Below are 12,591 nucleotides of genomic sequence, written 5' to 3' on the forward strand. Positions count from 1 at the left end.
TGGGATCAAATCAGAAGGACCAAGGGAAACTAGTTTGTACACAGCTTTCTTCCGTCCTGGAGTGGTGCAGAGGATGGAAAGCTAAAAGTGACTAGAACCTTCTCATCCTGTGAAAGTCTTTACCATGTTTGGAAGACTCCACTGGGGTCTTTGTGTCTCATAGAAAATGTGGCTTAAAGGTTTATCAGAGAGCAGGGATTCCTCTGAAATCAAGGAGAAAAGACCTCAATGCTGCAGGATAGGGGCCCAGTGGGCTCTTCAGAGGTAGCAGCACCTAGACACCCCTCCCAGGAGACCCTGCTTGTCAATCACCGTTCTCTTTGAATGGGGACTGCTCACCACACCAGCCTCATAACAAGCACCTGCTTCTGGATGAGGCAGGGATACAGTTGGAAAGCCAGCTTTCCAGCCTTTTCTCTCAAACCCAGAAGATTGGAAATGAATGATCAGTCTGACTCAAATGGATGAGGAGGGAGTGCCCCCATCCTGCCCTACCCTGCCCAGGCTGCAGTCACCCCAGCTGCTGGCTGTGTCTTGTACTCACCCCAAATGGCTCCTCGAATCTCCAGTTCTTTCCAAGGCCCAGAATGGCTCAAAGGGCCTCTGAAGTTGACTTTTCTTCTCTCTTTTTTTTCCATTACTAAGAATATATTTCATTTCTTTCTCACTCTTCCATCCCCTCACCATGCTTAGCTGAGCATTACATGAACTGTAGTTGTAGCCTTTCACTAAGAAAAGATGACCAGATGATATCCTATCTTGCCTCTTCAGCTTTTGAGATGCAAAAAATAGAATTTAGGATAAGATTTTACATAGGGTTTTTTCCTTTCAGGTTTTTTTTTTTTTTTTTTTTTGGTCTTTTTAGGGCTGCACCTAAAATTAGGTATGGGGTTGAGTTTCATTTCTTTGCACTGATATGGTGGTTCCCAGGCTAGGGGCCGAATCAGAACTGTAGCTGCTGGTCTACATCCCAGCCACAGCAACACCAGATCTGAGCTGCATCTGTGACCTACACCACAACTGATGGCAACACCAGGTCCTTAACCCACTGAGCAAGGCCAGGGATCAAACCCACATCCTCATGGATCCTAGTTGGGTTCATTAACTGCTGAGCCACGATGGGAACTCCTGGATTTCCACATTTTTAAAGGCTGCAGAATACTTTATTGTATGTGTTTATACATCACATTTTCTTTCTCTGTTCTTCTGCCAATAGACATTTAGATTGTTTCCACATCTGGGCATTCTGAACTCTGGTGCAGTGAACATAGGGGTACAGATATCCTTTTGAGATTCTGACTTCAATTCCTTTGGACACATACATCTTGAAAAGTGGAACTGCTAGATCATAACTTAGTCTTTTTTGTTAAGGCCTGCACTTGTAGTTCATGGAAGTTCCAAGGCTAGGGATCTATTTGGAGCGGCAGCTGCCGGCCTACACCACAGCCAAAGGAACTCAGGATCCAAGCTGTACCTGCAATCTATGCTGCAGCTTTCAGCAACACTGGATCTTAACCCACTGAGTGAGGCCAGGGATTGAACCCAAGTCCTCATGGATGCTAGTCAGGTTCTTAACCTGCAGAGCCACCGGGTCTTTATTTCACTCCTGTTAGTTCTAGTTTTAATTTTTTGAGGAACTTATGTAACGGCTGCACCAATTTATATTCCCACTAAGTGTACAGAGTTTCACTTTCCCCCACATCCTCACCACAAGAAATGAGGTGATATCTCATTGTGGTTTTGGTTTGAATTTCCCTGATGACTGGTGATGTTGAGAATCTTTTCATGTACCTGTTGGCCATATGTATGTCTTCTTTTGAGAAATGTCTTCTTTGATTTTTTTTTTCTTTTTAGGGCCAAACCCATGGTGTTTGGAAATTCCCAGGTTAGGGGTCAAATCTGAGCTGCAGCTGCAGTCCACAGCCACAGCACTGCAAGATCTGAGCTGTGTCTGCAACCTACACCACAGCTCACAGCAACGCTGGATCCTTAACCCACAGAGCAAGGCCAGATATTGAACCTGCAACCTCATGATTACTAGTTGGGTTTCATTATTGCTGAGCCACAATGGGAACTCCCTTTGTTCATTTTTAACTGTGTTATTTGGTTTTTTGCTATTGAGTTATATGACCTTCATACATATTTTGGATATTAACCCCTTGTCATTTAAATGGTTTGCAAATATCTTCTATTCAGTAGGCTGTCTCTTCATTTTGTTGATGGTTTCCTTTGCTGTGCTAAACATAGTGCTACTTTTATTTTTTTTTTTAATTTTTTTATTTTTTATTTTTTAGGGCCACACTTGTGACATATGAGGTTCCCAGGCTTGGGGTTGAATCAGAGCTGTAGCTGCCGGCCTACACCACAGCCATGGCAATACAGGATCCAAGCCGTCTCTGCGACCTACACCACAGCTCACGGCAATGCCAGATCCTTACCCCACTGAGTGAGGCCAGGGATGGAACCCACATCCTCATGGATCCTAGTCAGATTAGTTTCCGCTGCACCACAATGAGAATTGCTCGTGTTACTTTTAAAATTTAGGTGTTTGTCTCAAATTCATATTTGCATATGGAATGAGGTAGGGGTTGAGTTTCACTTCTTTGCACTGATATATATTTGTTTCAGCACCCCTTTCCCTTACTTTTTTTTTTTTTTTGGTGGTTTGTCTTTTTTTTAGGGCCACACCTGCCACTTATGGAGATTCCCAGGCTAGGGGTCTAATCGGAGCTGTAGCCACCGGCCTACACTACAGCCAGAGCAACACCAGATCTGAGCCGTATCTCCAACCTATACCACAGCTCACCGAAACACTGGATCCTTACCTTGCTGAGCCAGGCCAGGGATCGAACCCACAACCTCATGGATGCTAGTCAGGTTCCTTAACCACTGAGCCATGACAGAAACTCCTCTCTTACCTTTTGATTTACTTGGCATCTTGTCAAAATCCAGCAACTGTCAGCATGAGGCTGTTTTTACTCTAAGCATTTCTGCACTCTATTTTTGCTACACTGTAAATAGTATCACATTGTGTCCCCTCCCCCAGCCCTGAGGTCATCATGATATTCTCCTACTTATTCTTTCTTTTTTTTTTTTTTTTGTCTTTTTGCCTTTTCTAGGGCTGCTTCCCAGGGCATATGGAGGTTCCCAGGCTAGGGGTCCAGTCAGAGCTGCAGCCACTGGCTACACCAGAGTCACAACAACATGGGATCCAAGCTGCATCTGCAACCTGCACCCACAGCTCACAGCAATGTCAGATCCCCAACCCACCGAGCAAGGCCAGGGATCAAACCTGCAACCTCATGGTTCCTAGTTGGATTTGCTAACCACTGTGCCATGACAGGAACGCCATCTCCTACTTATTCTTGCAGTGGTGTAGGAGGGGTCTTTTAGGTGGGACTGTGTTAGGTTTCCAGTAATACTAGTTTTCTTATGTGGGTGACCATCCATCCTGGCCCTGTTTATTCAAGTGAACATCCTTCCCCACCCACTTGCAGAGTGCTGTCTCTATTATAAATCAGCTTTCTTGATACCTCTATTTCTTGGGGATGGTTTTCTTTCTTCCTTTTTTCTTTTTAGGCTGCACCCAAGTCACATGGATGTTCCCAGGCTAGGAGTCAAATCAGAGCTACAGCTGCCAGCCTATATCATAGCCACAGCAGTGCAGGATCCAAGCTGTGTCTGCAACCTACACCACAGGTCACAGCAATGCCAGATCCTTAACCCACTAAGCAAGGCCAGGGAGCGAACCCACATCCTCATGGATCCTAGTCAGGTTCATTAACTGCTGAGCTATGAAGGGAACTCCAGAGCTTTCTCTGTTTTTAATGGTGTTGTTTTGTTAGAATTCTTTGCATATTTTGAAACAAATCCTTTGTTGTGTATGTGTTTGCAAATAGTTTTCTCTCGGTTTGTGACTTGCTTTTTGATTTTCTGAGTAAGGCCTTTCACAGAGGAGAAATCTTTAATTTTACAAAATCCATTTGACCCCTAGCCCAGGAACTTCTGCAGCCCTAAAAAAACCAGACCAAACCAAATACTCTAGGAGTTCCCGTGGTGGCACCCACGGGGCAGGTGCGGTCCTGGAGGACCCTGCTTTGCACAAATGAAGGGAGTTGAGGCTCCTTGGGCCCATGGCTTCTGCTTTGCTGGGATGATTGGTGGCATCTCTGCTGTCAGAGCTCTGTCTTCTTCAGACTTCAGGGGCTTTCAGCTTTAGGACATCAAGGGGCAGTGTCTACACTGATGGGAGCCAGGTTTCCTGCCAATTGGGTGGCACAGGAGGAAAAGGTGAGCAGAAGCTTTTAGCTTCCCATGTGCACCAGAGGGGGGGTCCACCTTCAGAGGATGCAAGAGGGGCTCTGGGTTGAAAGCTGGGGTTTTTTGGTCCATTGTGTGTGTGGTATGGATGGTGTCCACTGTCTTTACATGGTATGTGGTGTTGAGTTTTCCCAGCAGCACTTCCTGTGGGGACGACGTGGCCTTGGCCCCTTTGTCGTGAACACACTGACCCGCTCAGTGTGGGTTGAATTCTGGGCTCTGTCCTCTTGCTCTGGGCCAGGCACCTGTTTTTGAGCCAGTTCCACACTCTGTTGGTGACTGTAGCTTCACAACATAGAGTGAAGTCAGGCAGGGAGATGCCTCCGGCCTCTTGTCCTTTCTGAAGGTTGCTTTGGCTCCTTGAGGTCTTTTGTGGCTCCACACAAACTGTAGGAGGATTTGCTCTATTTCTGGGAAAAAGACTGTTGGAATTTGGGGAGGGGCTGGCATTCACATGTTCATTTCCTTGGGCAGAATGAACATTTGAACAATGTGAATTTTTCCAAGAGCACAAGGTATCTTTCCATTTATGTGTGTCATAGTTTTCAGGGGCTTCATCACTGTCTGAAAGTGTTTCAGTCTTTCATGTCCTTGGTTAAATGTATTCTTTTGTTCCTTTTTTCCCTTTTTTAGCTGCCCTGTGGCATGTGGAGCTCCTGGGCCAGGGATCAGATCTGAGCACAGTTGCAACCCATGCCACAGCTGTGGCAACACTGGATATATATATAATGATTTTTATTTATTTTTAGTATAGCTAGTTTGCAGTGTTCTGTCAATATTCTGCGGCACAGCATGGTGACCCAGTTACACACACACATTCTTTTTCCTCACGTTATCATGCTACATCATAAGTGACTGGATATAGTTCCCAGTGCTACACAGCAGGATTTCATTGCTTATCCATTCCAAAGGCAAGAGTCTGCATCTATTAACCCCAAGCACCCCATCCATCCCACTCCCTCCCCCTCCCCCCTGGCAACCACAAGTCTATTCTGCAAGTCCATGAGTTTCTTTTCTGTGGAAAGATTCATTGGTGCCATATATCCGATTCCAGATACAAGTGATATCTTATGGTACTTGTTCTCTTTCTGACTTACTTCACTTAGTAGGAGAGTCTTTAGTTCCAACTGTGTTGCTGCAAATGGCATTATTTTGTTCTTTTTATGGCTGTGTAGAATTCCATTGTACATATTTACCACCTCTTCCTAATCCAATCATCTGTTGCTGGACAGTTAGAATTTTTCCGTGTCTTGGCTATTGTGAATAGTGCTGCAATGAACATGTGGGTGCATGGGTCTTTGTCAAGAAAAGTTTTGTCCAGATATATGCCCAAGAGTGGGATTGCTGGGTCATATGGTAGTTCTATGTGGTTTTCTAACGCACCTCCATACTGTTCTCCATGGTGGTTGCACCAACTTACATTCCCACCCGCAGTGCAGGAGGGTTCCCTTTTCTCCACACCCCCTCCAGCATTTGTTATTTGTGGACTGATGAATGATAGCCATTCTGGCTGGTGCGAGGTGGTATCTCATGGTAGTTTTGATTTGCATTTCTCTAATAACCAGGGATGTTGAGCATTTTTTCATGTGCCTGTTGGCCAACTGTATATCTTCCTTGGAGAAATGTCTATTCAGGTCATTTGTGCATTTTTCAATTGGGCTATTGGCTTTTTTGCTGTTGATTTGTATAAGTTGTTTGTATATTTTAGAGATTAAGCCCTTGTCAGTTGCATCATTTGAAACTATTTTCTCCCTTTCTGTAAGTTGTCTTCTTGGTTTCCTTTGCTGTGTAAAACTTGTCTGTTTGATTAGGTCCCATTGGATTAGTTTGGCTTTTATTTCCGTTGCTTTGGGAGACTGACCTGAGAAAACATTTGTAAGGCTGATGTCAGAGAATGTTTTGCCTATGTTCTCTTCCAGAAGTTTGATGGTGTCTTGTCATACATTTAAGTCTTGAAGCCATCTTGAGTTTATTTTTGTGCATGGTGTGAGGATGTGTTTTAGTTTCATTGATGTGTGTGCACCTGTCTGGGTTTCCCAGCAATACGTGCTGAAAAGATGTCTTTTTCCCATTTTATATTCTTGCCTCCTTTGTCAAAGATTAATTGACCATAGGTGTCTGGGTTTATTTCTGGGTTCTCTCTTCTGTTCCATTGGTTTGTCTGTCTGTTTTGGAACCAGCACCACACTTTCTTGTTTCCTGTGGCTTTGTGATATTGCCTGAAGTCTGGGGAGTTAAGCCTCCTGCTTGGTTTTTGGTCCTCAGGATTGCTTTAGCAATTTTGGGTCTTTTGTGATTCCATATAAATCTTTGGATTGTCTGTTGTAGTTCTGTGAAAAATGTCATGGGTCATTTGATAGGGATTGCGTTGAATCTGTAGATTGCTTTGGGTAGTGAGTACATTTTTACAGTATTAATTCTTCCAACCCAGGAGCATGGACTCTCTTCCCATTTCTTTGAATCCTCTTTAATTTCCTTGATTAATGTTTTCTAGGTCTCAGCATATGTGTGTTTCACCTCCTTGGTCCGTGGTATTCCCATGCATTTGATTTGTGGGGTATTGTATTGTATTTTTGAAAGGTATTGTATTTTTGTGTTCCTTTTCTAATATTTCATTGGTAGTATCCGAAAATGAAACTGATTTCTGAATGTTCATCTTGTATCCTGCTACTTTGCTGAATTTGTTGATCAGTTCAAGCAGTTTCTGGGTTGAGTCCTTAGGGTTTTCTATATCCAGTATCATGTCTTTGTAGGCATACGGTGACAGCTTTACCTCTTCTCTTCCTAGTTGGATGCCTTTTATTTCTTTTGTTTGTCTGGTTGCTGTGGCTAGGAACTTCCCATACTTTGGTGAGTAACAGTGGCGAGAGTGGGCATCCTCATCTTGTTCCAGATTTGAGTGGGAAGGCTTTCATCTTTTCTCCATCGAGTATTACATTTGCTGTGAGTTTGTCATAAATGGCTTTTTTTATGTTACGGTATGTTCCCTCTAGACACACTTTGGCAAGAATTTTTAGGGTGAGTGGATGTTGGACTTTGTCAAATGATTTTTCTGCATCTATTGAGATGATCATGTGGTTTTTGACTTTTCTTTTGTTAATGTGGTGTTTGATGTTGATTGATTTGCACATGTCGAACCATCCTTGTGAACCTGGAGTGAATCCATCCTGGTCGTGGTGTATGATCTTTTTGATATGTTGGATTCAGGTGGCCAAAATTTTGTTGAGAATTTTCAAGTCTATATTCATCAAAGATATTGGCCTATAGTTTTCTTTGTTGGTGGTATCTCTGTCTGGTTTTGGAATTAGGGTTATGGTGGCATCATAGAATGTCTTTGGGAGTGTTCCTTCTTCTGCAACCTTTTGAAAAAGTTTAAGGAGGGTGGGTGTAAGTTCCTCTTTGTATGTTTGGTAGAATTCTCCTGTGAAGCCATCTGGTCCTGGGAATTTTATTTGTAGGGAGTGTTTTTATGACACACTCAATTTCATTTCTAGTGATCAGGGTGCTCAGTTGATCTATTTCTTCTTGATCCAGTTTTGGAAGGCTGTATAAGTCTCTAGAAAGGTTTCTGTTTCTTCTAGTTTGTCAAACTTGTTGACATATAATTGTTGAGAGTATTCTCTCATGGTTTTTTTCTTTTTTTTTTTTTTTGGTATTTTTGTAGTTTCCGTTGTGACGTCTCCTTTTTCATTTCTGACTTTATTTGGGTTTTTTCCTCTCCTTTTCTTGGTGAGTCTGGCAAGAGGTTTGTCAATTTTGTTGACTGTTTCAAAGAACCAGGTGTTAGTTTTATTGATTTTTTCTATTGTTTTTTGAATGTCTGTTTTATGGATTTTCTCTCTGATCATTATGATTTCCTTCCTCTGCTGACTTTAGGTTTTGCTTGTTGTTCTTTTTCTAATTCATTTAGGTGGTGGGTTAAGTTGTCAACATGAGATTTTTCTTCTTTTTTGAGGAAGTCCTGTATTTCTCTGAACTTCCCTCTGAGCACTGCTTTTGTGGCATCCCATAGATTTTGAGTAGCTATGTCTTCATTGTCATTTGTCTTGATGTATTTTTTAATTTCCTCCTTTTCTTTCTTTCTTTCTTTCTTTCTTTCTTTCTTTCTTTCTTTCTTTCTTTCTTTCTTTCTTTCTCTTTTGGTTTTTAGAGCCATATGTTGTGGCATATGCCAGCCTACACCACAGCCACAGCAATGCCAGATCCAAGCCACATCTGTGACCTACATCACAGCTCTCAGGAACACCTGATCCTTAACCTAGTGAGTGAGGCCAGGGATTGAACCCAAGACCTCATTTTTCCTAGTAGGATTCATTTGCACTGCACCACAATGGAAACTCCTTAATTTCCTCCTTGATGTCCTCATTGACCCATAGGTTTTTTTAGTAGCATGTTGTTTCATCTCCATGTAGTAAGTTTTTTTCTCATTTCTTTTCCTGTGGGTGACTTCTAGTTTCATGCCATTGTGGTCAGAGAAGATAATTGAAGTAATTCCTATACTCTTAAATTTGTCGAGGTTAGCTTTGTGCCCCAGTATGTGATCGATCCTTGAGAATGTTCCATGTGCACTTGAGAAGAATGCATATTCTGATTTTTTTGGATGTAATGCCCTGATAATGTTAAGTCCAATGTTTCTAAAGTGTGTCCTTTAGGATCTCTGTTGCCTTATTGATTTTCTCTCGAGAGGATTGTCATTGATGTGAGTGGGGTGTTAAAGTCTCCTGCTATGATTGTATTCCCATAAATTTCTCCTTTTATGTCTCTTAGTATTTGTTATAGGTATCGAGATGCTCCTATATTAGGGGCATATATATAGAGGATTGTAATATCTTCTTCTTGAATGGATCCTTTTACCATTAAATGCTGTCCTTCTTTGTCTTTCTTTATGGCCTTCATTCTAAAGTTGATTTTGTCTGATATGAGTATTGCAACTCCTGCTCTCCTGTCTTGTCCATTGACATGAGATATCTTTTCCTGTCCCCTCACTTTCAAACTATATGTGCCCTTTTCCCTGCGGTGACTCTCTTGTAGACAGCAGATGGATGCTTTTTGCTTTTTTTAATCCAATCTACCACTCTGTGTCTTTTGATCAGAGAATTCAGTCCATTGACATTTAAGGTGATTCTTATTATTCCTATTCTTATTTAGACTTTTAGGGCCGCATCTGCAGCATATGGAGGTTCCCAGGCTAGGGGTCTAATTGGAGCTGTAGCTGCTGGCCTACACCACAGCTACAGCAAAGTGGGATCCAAGCAGTGTTTGTGACCTATACCACAGCTCACAGCAACGCTGGATCCTTAACCAACTGAGCAAGGCCATGGATAGAACCGGCAACCTCATGATTCCTAGTCAGATTCATTTCCACTCTACCATGACAGGAAATCCAAGGTGATTATTGATAGATAGGTATTTATTGCCATTTTCTACCTGGTTTTCCTGTTGATTCTATGTTTCTCTTTTCTTCCCTTCCTTTTTTGGCTGCATGATTTCCATTTATTTTATGTTTGAGTACTTTTCTTTTCAGGTTTTGTGAATGTAATGTTCAGTTTTGATTTGGATTGCCCTGTTGTTAAAGTATGTTCTTAACCCCTTCCTATATCTGCTTGCTTTAGCCTGATGGTCACATAGCCTCGAACACCTCATTAAAATAAAAACAGAATCTATATTTTCTTAATTTCCTTCCCTACATTGTATGATTTTGAAGTCCTTTTTTTAACATCTTCATGTTTAGATCTATATGCTGACTTACTTAAGGGATTGCTTTCCAATTATGGTTCCTTCCATCCTATTTCTTCTTCCTTTTTTTTTTTTTTTTTGTTTATTTAGAGATGCCCTTTCCGTATTTCTTTTTTTTTTTTGTCTTTTTGCCTTTTCTAGGGCTGCTCCCGTGGCATATGGAGATTCCCAGGCTAGGGGTCCAATCAGAGCTGTAGCTGCCAGCCTACGCCAGAGCCACAGCAACACGGGATCCGAGCTGCATCTGCAACCTACACCACAGCTCACGGCAATGCCGGATCCTTAACCCACTGAGCAAGGCCAGGGATCGAACCTGCAACCTCATGGTTCCTAGTCAGATTTGTTAACCACTGCACCAAAACGGGAACTCCTCCGTATTTCTATTTGAATGGGTTTAGTATTGCTGTAGTCTTTCAGCTTTTGTTTGCTGGAGAAATTCTGTATTTTCCCTTCTATTTTAAATGATATTCTTGCTGGATAGAGTATTCTAGGTTGCAGATTTTTTTCCTCTCAGCCCTTGAAATCTATCTTGCCACTCTGTTCTGGCCTGTAGGGTTTCTACAGAGAAAAATAGCTGATAGCCTTATGGCTTTGCTTATCATTAATGCTTTGCTTTTCTCTTGCTGCCTTTAGAATCCTCTCTTGATCTTTAACTTTTGCCATTTTTCTTATGTTTTGGCGTGGGCCTGTTTGAGTTCACCTTGTTTGGGGCCCTCTGTACTTCCTGTATCTTCATATCAGTTTCCTTTAGATTTGGAAAGTTTTCAGACATCATTTCTTCAAACACATTTTCAATCCCCCCTTTTTTTCTTCTCCTTCTAGAATTCCTATTATTTGTAGATTGGCCTGCTTTATATTATCCCACAGATATCTTATATTGCTTTCATGTTTTTTCATTTGGTTTCCTGTCTGCTGTCCTGATTGGGTGATTTCCATTATTCTGTCTTCCAAGTCACTAATTTCTCTGCATCATTCATTCTGCTTTTTAGTGCCTTTAGCTCAGTTTGCATCTCTGCACATGAATTTTCTAGTTTTTCATGGCTCCTTCTTATATTTTCTAGTTCCTTTCTAAAGGAATCTGCATTACTATTCATATCCTCTCTTAATTCCTTGATCAGCATTAATTCCTTCAGTATTTTCACTATCTCCCTTTTGAACTCAATGTCTGTCAGACTTCAGAGGTCTGTTTCATTGTTGACTTCTTTAGGTGAATTCCTCTTTTCCTTTAACTGGGATTGGTTTCTGAGCGTCTTCATCTTGCTTATGTTTTTCTTTGTCTGTGAGTTTAGGGAAGCCAAACTGTAGTCTTGCAAGGCTACTTCTATGTATTCTTTTTTTGTGGGGGGGAGGGTGGCTATTTTTGGTGTGCGAGTTTGAATAGTTTCTGTCTCTTTCTTTGGTGTGAGCAGACTGTTATTTCCAGGACACTCAGTGTGTTTTCAGGGAGAAGGAGGAAGTGGGTAGGGCCAGCAGTCAGTGCCTGGTCATTGGGTTCAAAACAGCAGCAAGGACCTGCAGGAATGTGGTACAGGCTACTCATAGTTGCAGGGTCCGAGTAAGTGGTAATGAGCTCTAGGCAGATCTACGAGGAGTCCAGAGCATTTGGCAGTAGCAGCAGCAGTGTTCAATTGCAATGCCCTCCTCTGAGGTGATTGGAACCACAGGTGAGGTGGTGCTTGTTCAGGGACCCCTAGTGGGAGCGGGCCATGACTGCCTCTGGAGTCAGAGATAACTGTGGTGGTTTGCCCCCACCACATGCAGACCATACAAGAAGCACCCTGTTCTGCCTATCCCCCACAGGAGGTGCTGCGCCAGCTGCTCCTAGTTGTAGGGTCTTGGGAAGGGACAGATGACCATCTCTGGGTGCTGCCCAGAGCATTTGGCAATGGCAGCTGCAGGGCAGGTGTGTTCCCAGGGGAGTGAGAGCAAAAGTGTATGGTGCTTGGGTGCAGTGCCCTCTTCTTTTTGCCAACCCCTGAGGTGACTGCAGGTGGAGCCCACTCACATGTCCCCAGTGGTGGCAGGCCATGCTTCTCTCTGGCCTCTGAGGCAACCGCTGAGGCCTGTCCCTGCTGCCTGTAGATGGTGCAAGAGGCACCACACAGCACTCAGCCCCCTGATGCTCTTAGGCCACACAAGAGGTGCCTGACCACTGGCAGCCTGCAGAAGAAGTGCCCAGTCTCCCTTCGAGGAGCAAGAGGCTTCTCACCGCCTGCTGGGAACCTGCACAGAGCCACCTGGTCCTCTGAGCCTGGGGCATGGGCAGCTCTGGTGCCTGGAGCTTCCTTTGGGTCCACCCATGCCCCTCCCTTCCCCAGCAATGGTGCCTGGCCTCTCGTGTGGGTTGGCCCTTCTCCTGGATTCCCTCTGCCCTGGCATTCCTCTCCTCAGCCTGTGCTGCACAGCTGCTTAGCCCCTCAGGCTGTCCCCACATGCCAGCCTCAGTCCTCTCCCCAGGACTCCCCTCTGGAGCCAGAGTCTCAGCACCCAGCCCCTGTCTGCGCATCTCTGGCTGGGGTGTCCTGGCCAGTGGTT

This window comes from Sus scrofa, chromosome 10 (assembly GCF_054392235.1).
Source record: "Sus scrofa isolate SSC_HxYL_T2T_F1_AM1 chromosome 10, Sscrofa_HxYL_maternal_Yorkshire_Landrace_v2.0, whole genome shotgun sequence".
Classification (NCBI taxonomy): Eukaryota; Metazoa; Chordata; class Mammalia; order Artiodactyla; family Suidae; genus Sus; species Sus scrofa.